At 32.7% G+C, this 8,368-nt stretch overlaps 1 protein-coding gene across 4 annotated transcripts in view; it reads left to right on the top strand.

The window, feature by feature from the left end:
• Positions 1–2,260: 2,260 nt before the first annotated feature.
• The window catches only part of LOC138318115 (sodium/calcium exchanger 2-like), a 69,889-nt gene continuing 63,781 nt past the window's right edge, over positions 2,261–8,368 (top strand). For 2 of the 4 annotated variants that reach the window (XM_069260227.1, XM_069260224.1), the window contains exon 1: positions 2,262–2,535. The gene's annotated coding sequence lies outside the window, so the exon portion shown is untranslated. Of the gene's footprint in view, positions 2,536–2,572; positions 2,866–8,368 lie in introns of those variants that run through there. The other 2 variants (XM_069260226.1, XM_069260225.1) reach the window with 2 other exon arrangements.

Raw genomic sequence — 8,368 nt, 5'->3', positions numbered from 1 at the left:
TCCTCGTGTGCCATGGGTAGATGCTGACATGTCCTCTTTTGCCGTGTTTCCGTGACGACAGTGCCTCTTTTGCATTGGTTCCTTGTAGACATTTTCTCTTTTGTCGTTGTTCGGTGACGACAGGACCTTTTTTTGCCTTGGTTCCTTGTAGACATTTTCTCTTTTGCCGTGGTTCCGTGACGATAGGGCCTTTTTTACCTTGGTTCCATGTTGACATGTCCTCTTTTGCCTTTTGCCTCTTTTATATTGACAGATCATTTTGCCTACACAGTCGAGGTTTATAGATCTCGTATGTCTTTGGTATGAGTAGACAGATCTTCTTATACCTTGCAATCATCAATGGGGGTACATTTCAAGGTATCCTTTGCATGCCTTAGTTACACATATACATACACATGTAGCAAAATTGGCTGAATTCCTAATTAATATCAATTTGACCGTGTGATCTTTAATTAAAAAAAATCCCTTTTTAAATTAGAACACATACGTCAAGATACTTCCAAACATCGGATAATTTACTAAAACATCATCATTAAACTTTTCGATTTTTTATGCTAGTTTTTATTGCACTATTTTGTAGTTACGATTGACATGGAAATGCGACTCTACTTTTTTCCTTGGGTGCTGTTGACACTATAAACAATAAATGAGTTAAAAAAAAACACCTCTAGACTTGTTGAGGCGTTCAATTGTCATGTGTTTTGTTGAAATAAACATGACAATAAATATTTCCACAAAGAATTTGTGATGCAATTCTTTCTCGGTGTCATTATTTACCTTTAAGTGACTATTAACTTTGTATACTCACAGGACATTTTGAGTTAATTAATCGGGCTTTCCAAGAAATTATAACACATCCGTCATGGGCTGATCCTTTTCAAACTGGAGATTATATTAAGATGTGACACTCCATACCAAATCAACACAAATCAAATTTATTCAAATTATCGATGTTTTTTTCTTCTGACAAAAAAATAATGCTAAATTACGTCATTCTGCTGAGCTTAACTTTTTGTATGTTGATATGGTTGAAATGTACTTTTCGTTAGCCATAGCCTGGAGTCTGCTTTGACCTTTGCCCTCTGATTATCGTATTTTGTTTCCTGACGTCAAACTCTGTCATAAGTAACAAGAAGCTATTTTAACACCCTAAACCATAGGATATAGTTATCTTTGTTGTCAGGAGTCTGAGATTCCAGAAAGTTATGATTTATACATGAAACGACTCTGTCTACTGCGATTATCAATTATTTAAACGACCAATTTATAAAGTATCTACGAAGTCAACTGGGTTAATTAATATGTGGCCCTCGGCAGTTTTATGTAACTCAATACACTGTTGTGTTTTGACTTTCTTCCTGGCCATAAAATTTCACTACTAAAACGCCTCTATACATATATGGTAAAATTGTATATAAAAATACAGACTTGCTTTACCTTCGTTTTAATCGTAGACCTTCAAAGTCGAAAATCCAATAAAATGCAAAGTCAAATGGCCAAATTTAGTGTGATTTTATTTCGTCGACGTAAATTAACGCTTTTATTTAAATCCAGAAATATGAAACTAGGTATTCTCGTGAAATAACAATAGCCTCATCGCGGCCAAGTTTATGTTCATGCGTCATCAAATCAGGTATCCTAGATACTTATCTTTTAGGGTTAGTTTTATAGTTTATTGTTTAAGCATACGAAGTGAATTATTTAAATCACAAAGCAGAAACATTCAAGTTAGCCAATGACCCCTCTGTAATCTTGGTCATGAGTCAGGATTTTTTTTCAGTCTTTAGAACATTTTATTTTTAGTTTTAAAAATACAATTTACGTCGACGTCATTGGCCATAATTAGCTTAGTACATTTGTATAAAGATATCTAAAAGTAAAAGCAACATCAGTCACTTTCACCATTCTGTGAAAATTGTGTGCAGGTGTAAAACAACCCCCTCTCAATAAAAAAATAAACATTAATTATTATATATTATCGTTATTTCAATACTATCAAGTAAAATCATTGTGAATGACCATGATTACATTATAAGATAATGAAATTTAACCCATGTTAATCGTCTGATTAAGCTACGTGTAAGTTTACCTGTTAGTGCATCGCACATTCATTTTAACAATATTACATTGACGTACATGTACAATGACATACATGTATTGTTCCGGAAAAAGTGAAAATAACTCTGTCAAGTCATTCGTTCATTTCAATATACGTGTGTAGGAGCGATTAACCTCGTCAGCGACACACACTAGTAGTTACATTCAGTAGTCCCGCGTATACTATCGTACCGTACACATTCGCCTAGTCCATAGACAGGTTGCGGCTGCTGCAACAGATTGTCTCCCCCTGATTCTGGTGAAAAGCGCTGTCTGCTGATGTACCCACAATGCCATATTTAGCGTAATTGACGACTTGGTGTGAAACGATCTGGCACAGTAGTAGGCAGAGGGCTACCGTTCATGGATAATGTATGGAATACGTAACAGTTACAGTGAGCCGTGATATTGAGTGAAATAATGACAGTTCTACAAAGGGTATGCATTTATAATTCTTCTGCATGTACATGGACTGTTTTTAGTCCACGATAAAGTGTGTTTTCGATGGACAGTGTGTAAAATTCGTCTGCTAAAAAATGGCTATGGTTGCCAGTGAAAGTGAGGGAGTATAGGATTTCACCAGGCAACATCTCTCCTGAATATGTATAAGTATATATACACATATCACAGGGTGATAATTGAAGTATAGGAACCATCTTTATGTTATCAATATGATGCTCATCGATTTCTGGTACTCCATCGTTCTGTTTATTGTGGATTTTTAACCTTGTTAGATGATTCTGTGTAAAGACCTTTAGGGTCTTTCAGGTAAGGAATGTGTAATCAACGATTGTTAATTATTATTTAGCAATGTGTGTAGAAAATTTGTTCTCAATGTGATGTTTTGGTTGCAAATTTAGTGTAAAATGTAAATCTTATAATGATTCATAATTACAATATTGTGTACATTTTTAGTAAGGCTTTAAGTCAAGCAGTGCTGTATTTTACTATAATGATAGGCCTGTAGGCCTATAGAGCTTGTACACATGGTCAGATACAATACTACCTTGATTGTGGTAGTATTATAAGCTTAAAGGTGAATTTCTTTTATATACTAAAGGAGCTACAGTACAAGTATGTTCTACAAGTAAATATTTTAATAATTGACGTTGATCAACACCAGGTCTGGCTATTTATACACACACAATAGAACTGTTCAAGTAAGTGTGACGTTAGAATATATCTAGATTATTTACAAAGGATATACAAATGTTTATACTTAGTGATGTTGTTGGTCTTTTCATAAATAGACCTTCAATTTAATGCATATAGTGTAGGCTATTTCTTTCCTTTCAAAACTAACGTAGACTTCATAGTATGAAAAAGTGCACTAGACTATTACACCCATGTCAGCTAGTCTAAATGATATCCATACTGTATGTCCTGCCTGTTTAGGGTTGATGTTATAATGGGTGCTGAACTGAAAGTATACCATAAGCATTGTTTCTTGCAATTATGGTCCCTTTATGACATAAATAGCATCAAATTCAATGTCAAAATGACTGACAGGATTTGATTTTGTGTTATCTAATGCTGAAGAAAGAAACAAAAGAAGAGAAAAGCAGAGAAAATGCCATTTGGCTGGATATAGAATTGTATATATATTTTGAATGGTACAGTAAATGTCAAGATTTCTCAGGGATATCTCTTGTTTGCTTTTGCATTATACTGGATACTCTTTTCTCATTAGGTTAATGCATATGCATGTTATGCAGAGAATTTTATGGAAAAGTTTTCTCTTCTGCATTTTATTAGATAACGCTAGGTTTTCAATAAGTTTTCAATGAAAATTGAATTAAAACCAAGCCTGGTAAATATCAACACAAGTTTGATTTCTGTATTGTAACCGTAAGAAAAACAAATTCTTAAAGTATTTAATTTCATAATTCTATACATGTTATTATTCCCTGGACTAATATGTTCATGTAAATTATAATACATTGTGTACAAAGTATACAGTATATATGTATCCGAAAAAAAATTGATAAAATTTTATCTTTGGTCAAATCAATTAAAAAAAAAAAGCTCTTTTGTACTGTTATTCTAGTAGTATTTTTGTATCAAATACACAACATAATCTTCAGTTTGATTAAATCTATTCTATATAAATTACATACTGTCCATCATAAACCTCGAGTGCTCAACTCCATGTATAATGCCACTTGGATACAGCAAAGCCCTCTGGAGGGACATGACAGGCTGTGTCGATAAACCTTGTACAGTACTGTCTGACTATAGCTAGCTATGCTACAATGCCAGTAGCAGAAGGTACAGATTCGGTTTCATGCATCATGGTATGTTTTATATTTGATAGTATTATACATTTTTCTGTCAGATTTTTGTACTCTTTTATTACAAATTGAAACATTTGTTTTCATGTTGAATTATGGGTATATTTAGTATTACCAGATTCTAGTATCCTCTGGTTCTGAAACCCTGCAGACTGGGACATTTCTAAAGATAAATTTTCTGTGTTAGCTGATCATGACAAGACATTTATCTTTTAGAGTGTCTAAATGACTAAATTTGGTGCAAGGGCCAGAGAAAACAAAGGCTAGGGTATACTATGATATTAGAAATTTGATATACCGGTAGGTTGAATCTCTCTATATTTTGTGTCTATATAATTACCATTATATTTATCTTCATCACAATCTGCTGTAATAGCTAATTTAGTAATTAGGACAGGGGAAAAAGCAGATCTGTTCTGATCTATATATAACTGTAAGGTATGGGATAATTTGGTCGTAAAAGATTGGCACTTGTCTACATTTCATATACAAGATATAATTACAAGTCTTTCTTGACCCTGTGAATAATGGATCAGGTTTTCACCTATAGTACATACCGGTATACATACTTGTTCCGTAAAAGCTGGTAACATCATTGTTTTTATTGCTTATGATATCATAATCATGCATTTTCATTGTATTGACATCATAGGATGTCTTTACAATCTAATTTCCTGCAGTCCGTTGTTTTTCTTCTTCTTTTTTTTTTAATATAAATTTTGTATGATGACTTACCCTCTGTAAAATGTATTTTAGTAAACTCTTGCTGCAGGTTGTGACTAATGTCTGTATATTGATTCATTATGGATAAGGTTATGTTATGATACATGGTAAAAGAATTACCAAAGGTAGCAGGCATGGTAACAAAGGTGTCACTAGGTGCTATTGATACATGCAGCCACTGTAATTAACTTTCCTCTATGTGTTATGTCTATGAATATTTTGCACATGTTGAGTGGCCAGACTATTCCTGTGCAACTGTAACTCATAAAAACTGTTATATTTTACATACAGTTATGTAGAAGTTTCAGTTGTGTGTATGTACATGTACGATACCGTATGGATATTGGGATGATCGAATGCAAAGAGATGATGTAAGGATTGAGAAAGAATGAATAGTAACTTTATTCTATGTATTGTTTTGACATTTTGTTCATGATTATACCTAATGTTTTGTATCAATATTGAATTTTTATTGTTTAACTTACAAAGTGGTTATACAGGAAATGTATTGTCTCGCATATAAATTCTAGCACTAGCCATCAACCTCAGCCAGGATTCTAAATTCAGGATCAAAATAATATATATAATTTTTTCCAATGCTGAAACCTGGTACATTGTTTTGGTATGTATACATCTATATAGATGACCATAGCTTCAAACCAAAATTTTGATTTGAACTTTGTGAATCCTAAAATTCACCTATTGATACTGATTAATTTAGCATCACCATATTGCTTATTGAAATTAATATTATTAGGAATGGTTGATTTGGCTAAAATATTCCAAAATTACTAATTCTACATTGAACAATACATTAATTGATAGAACAACCAGTTTTTAGGCTAAACATAATACGTTGATTCTACTCATCTTGCCATTTATCATTTAGCAAAGATGTTCTAGTGTTTTGCAGATGTTTGAGAAAGTCTTTAAAAGTGAAAAGCAGCTACGACGTCAGAGAAAAGGTTTTTTGTTCCTTTGAATTCTCTTTGTATTATCAGCATTGATTACTAGAACGCATATATTGGACTTTTTGCTATCCTCTGGGACAAAAACACACTCTACGAACAAATAAATCTTGTTATAATCGGTCATAATCTTTTTGAAAAGACGCTCTCCCAGAAGTCAGTTGCAAAGATTCTACAAAGGGAACTTCAGGTTTTGGCAGATCAATATGAATACAAGATTAGAACAAACAGACATAAAATAGCTTTACGTGTATTGTCTTGTAATGCAAGCATATTGAATTAGCTGTTTTTGCCTGCTACTTCTACAGAAACTCATATCAATATATCAAGTGTATTGATTGCTTTTGGTTTGATTTCATTTTACATCCTTTTAACAGCCAGGGTCATTTAAGGACAGATTAAAGTTTGGAGAAAAAGGGAAGGCTGGAAGCACCTGAGTACCCAAAGAAAAACCACCAGTTTTAAGCTTGCACTCGATCAGTTGCAGTGATCTAGATCAGTTAGTAGAGACCTATATCCTTTGCTATTCTGAAAGCAAAATAAAGGAGGGTTTTGGTAATGAGAAGAAATACTTTGTTGAATGAAAGTTTTAATGAATGAGAGTTTAAAACTATTTTTAGTTACATTGCAGCCGCCATCTTATTTAAAAGTAGTTAAAATCACCCAAACTGCACTTTTGATATGAGATGATAATTAAATATTATTTTGGAGAATGCTTTTTTTCTGTAATTTTGCAACCAAGGTCACTCATGCTAACTTTTGAGTCCATATTAATTTGATTGATGATACATATTGATATATCTATGTGTGCTACAATATAATGCGTGCTACATTCAGGTTGTGCTGATTCATGACCTGCATTATACATGACCTTGTTATAATACCAACATTTTCAAAGGAAGAACACTGATCCTGATGTATTGATTAATCTACATTTGAAATACATGTATAAAGTCATTGCTTGTAAATGAATGATTTAGTTGATTCAGTAGATATAGACATTAATAAGCAGGAGTGTATTATTTTCATGTTGTTTACTTGTTTTTAGTTTTTGCCAGGTCAAGGTTAAGTTACATACTAGTGTTATAGCATATTTTCCAAATATGAGGTATTCTCTTTCTTGTGCAGTTTAATTCATTGAAACAAGGATCCAATTCTTAGACTTCAAAGATTTCTTAAGAGAGTGCAGTGTTGAAGAAGGACTTTCCAAGGAAATTCTTAATTTTAAGAGAATCAAAGATCAAGAAAATGAAAGAGCTTTAGCTATTACATCATCAGGAACATTGAAAAAAAGCTGGTCAACTACAGAGTAGCTGGATGTCACAGGGTTAGGTTATTTGTCTGATATAACTAGGTTTCCGGATTATACAGGTTTGAATTACAAGAAGCAAAATACCATACACTTACACAGAAATCCACAGATCCAGATTAGACGAGAACAATATTGACAAGTTATATTGTATAATCCAGATTTTATTTTTCAAATATATTGTATTAGATCTACCGTTATTTCTAATGGATTTTTATCAACTTATGTACAGAAATTCATAGGAGGATTACAAAGATTATGACAGTTAGGGATGTACATGTGTCAGCAATATGAATATCCACTACATATGTATACAAATACAATGCTGTATGATTTTAATCACTATTTGGATGTCAGATGACAAGATGTGTAATAGCTATATAGCCCACCAGCTGTTCACATGTAAAACATTTGATTTGCCACATCCTAGCTATCCGTGTATTTATTTAGATACATGTCTCTAGTGGAGAAACCATTTTGTAATTTTCGTTAGACTATGGTATATACGGTCCATATTACTCTGCCAGATTAACCATCATTTATGTGTTGAAAACATATAAAGCGAATCATCTGTGCAGTAATTATTTTCTCATTAATTATGAATGTCAATACACTCCCATTATACTTCATATTTCACTTTTAGAAATAAAAGTGTTTTTTTTTTAATTAGAAGCACATAACCTAAGATCCTATTTAGGACTGTATCTCACACATTACACCCATTCAGGTGTCCCCAGAGAGAACTGGTGATGTTGATAGGTTTTAGCTTTGGCTTGTGCAAGTATTGATGACTGAACTAAATTCATTCTGCTTGTCATCATTGTTGTATCAAACAATATTTATGTTTGACAACTGTACACATTATGTTTTGCGTATATTGTTTTCCATATTAGTTAATAATCAATTATTTAATGTCATACCAAAGACTAGATTGCAAAGGGTAGTAATTGATAATTGAAGGGGAGATAACTCAATATAGA

This window comes from Argopecten irradians, chromosome 3 (genome assembly GCF_041381155.1).
Source record: "Argopecten irradians isolate NY chromosome 3, Ai_NY, whole genome shotgun sequence".
Taxonomy (NCBI): domain Eukaryota; kingdom Metazoa; phylum Mollusca; class Bivalvia; order Pectinida; family Pectinidae; genus Argopecten; species Argopecten irradians.
The sequence above is the reverse complement of the archived record's forward strand: the minus strand, read 5'-3'. Positions and strand labels throughout refer to the sequence as shown.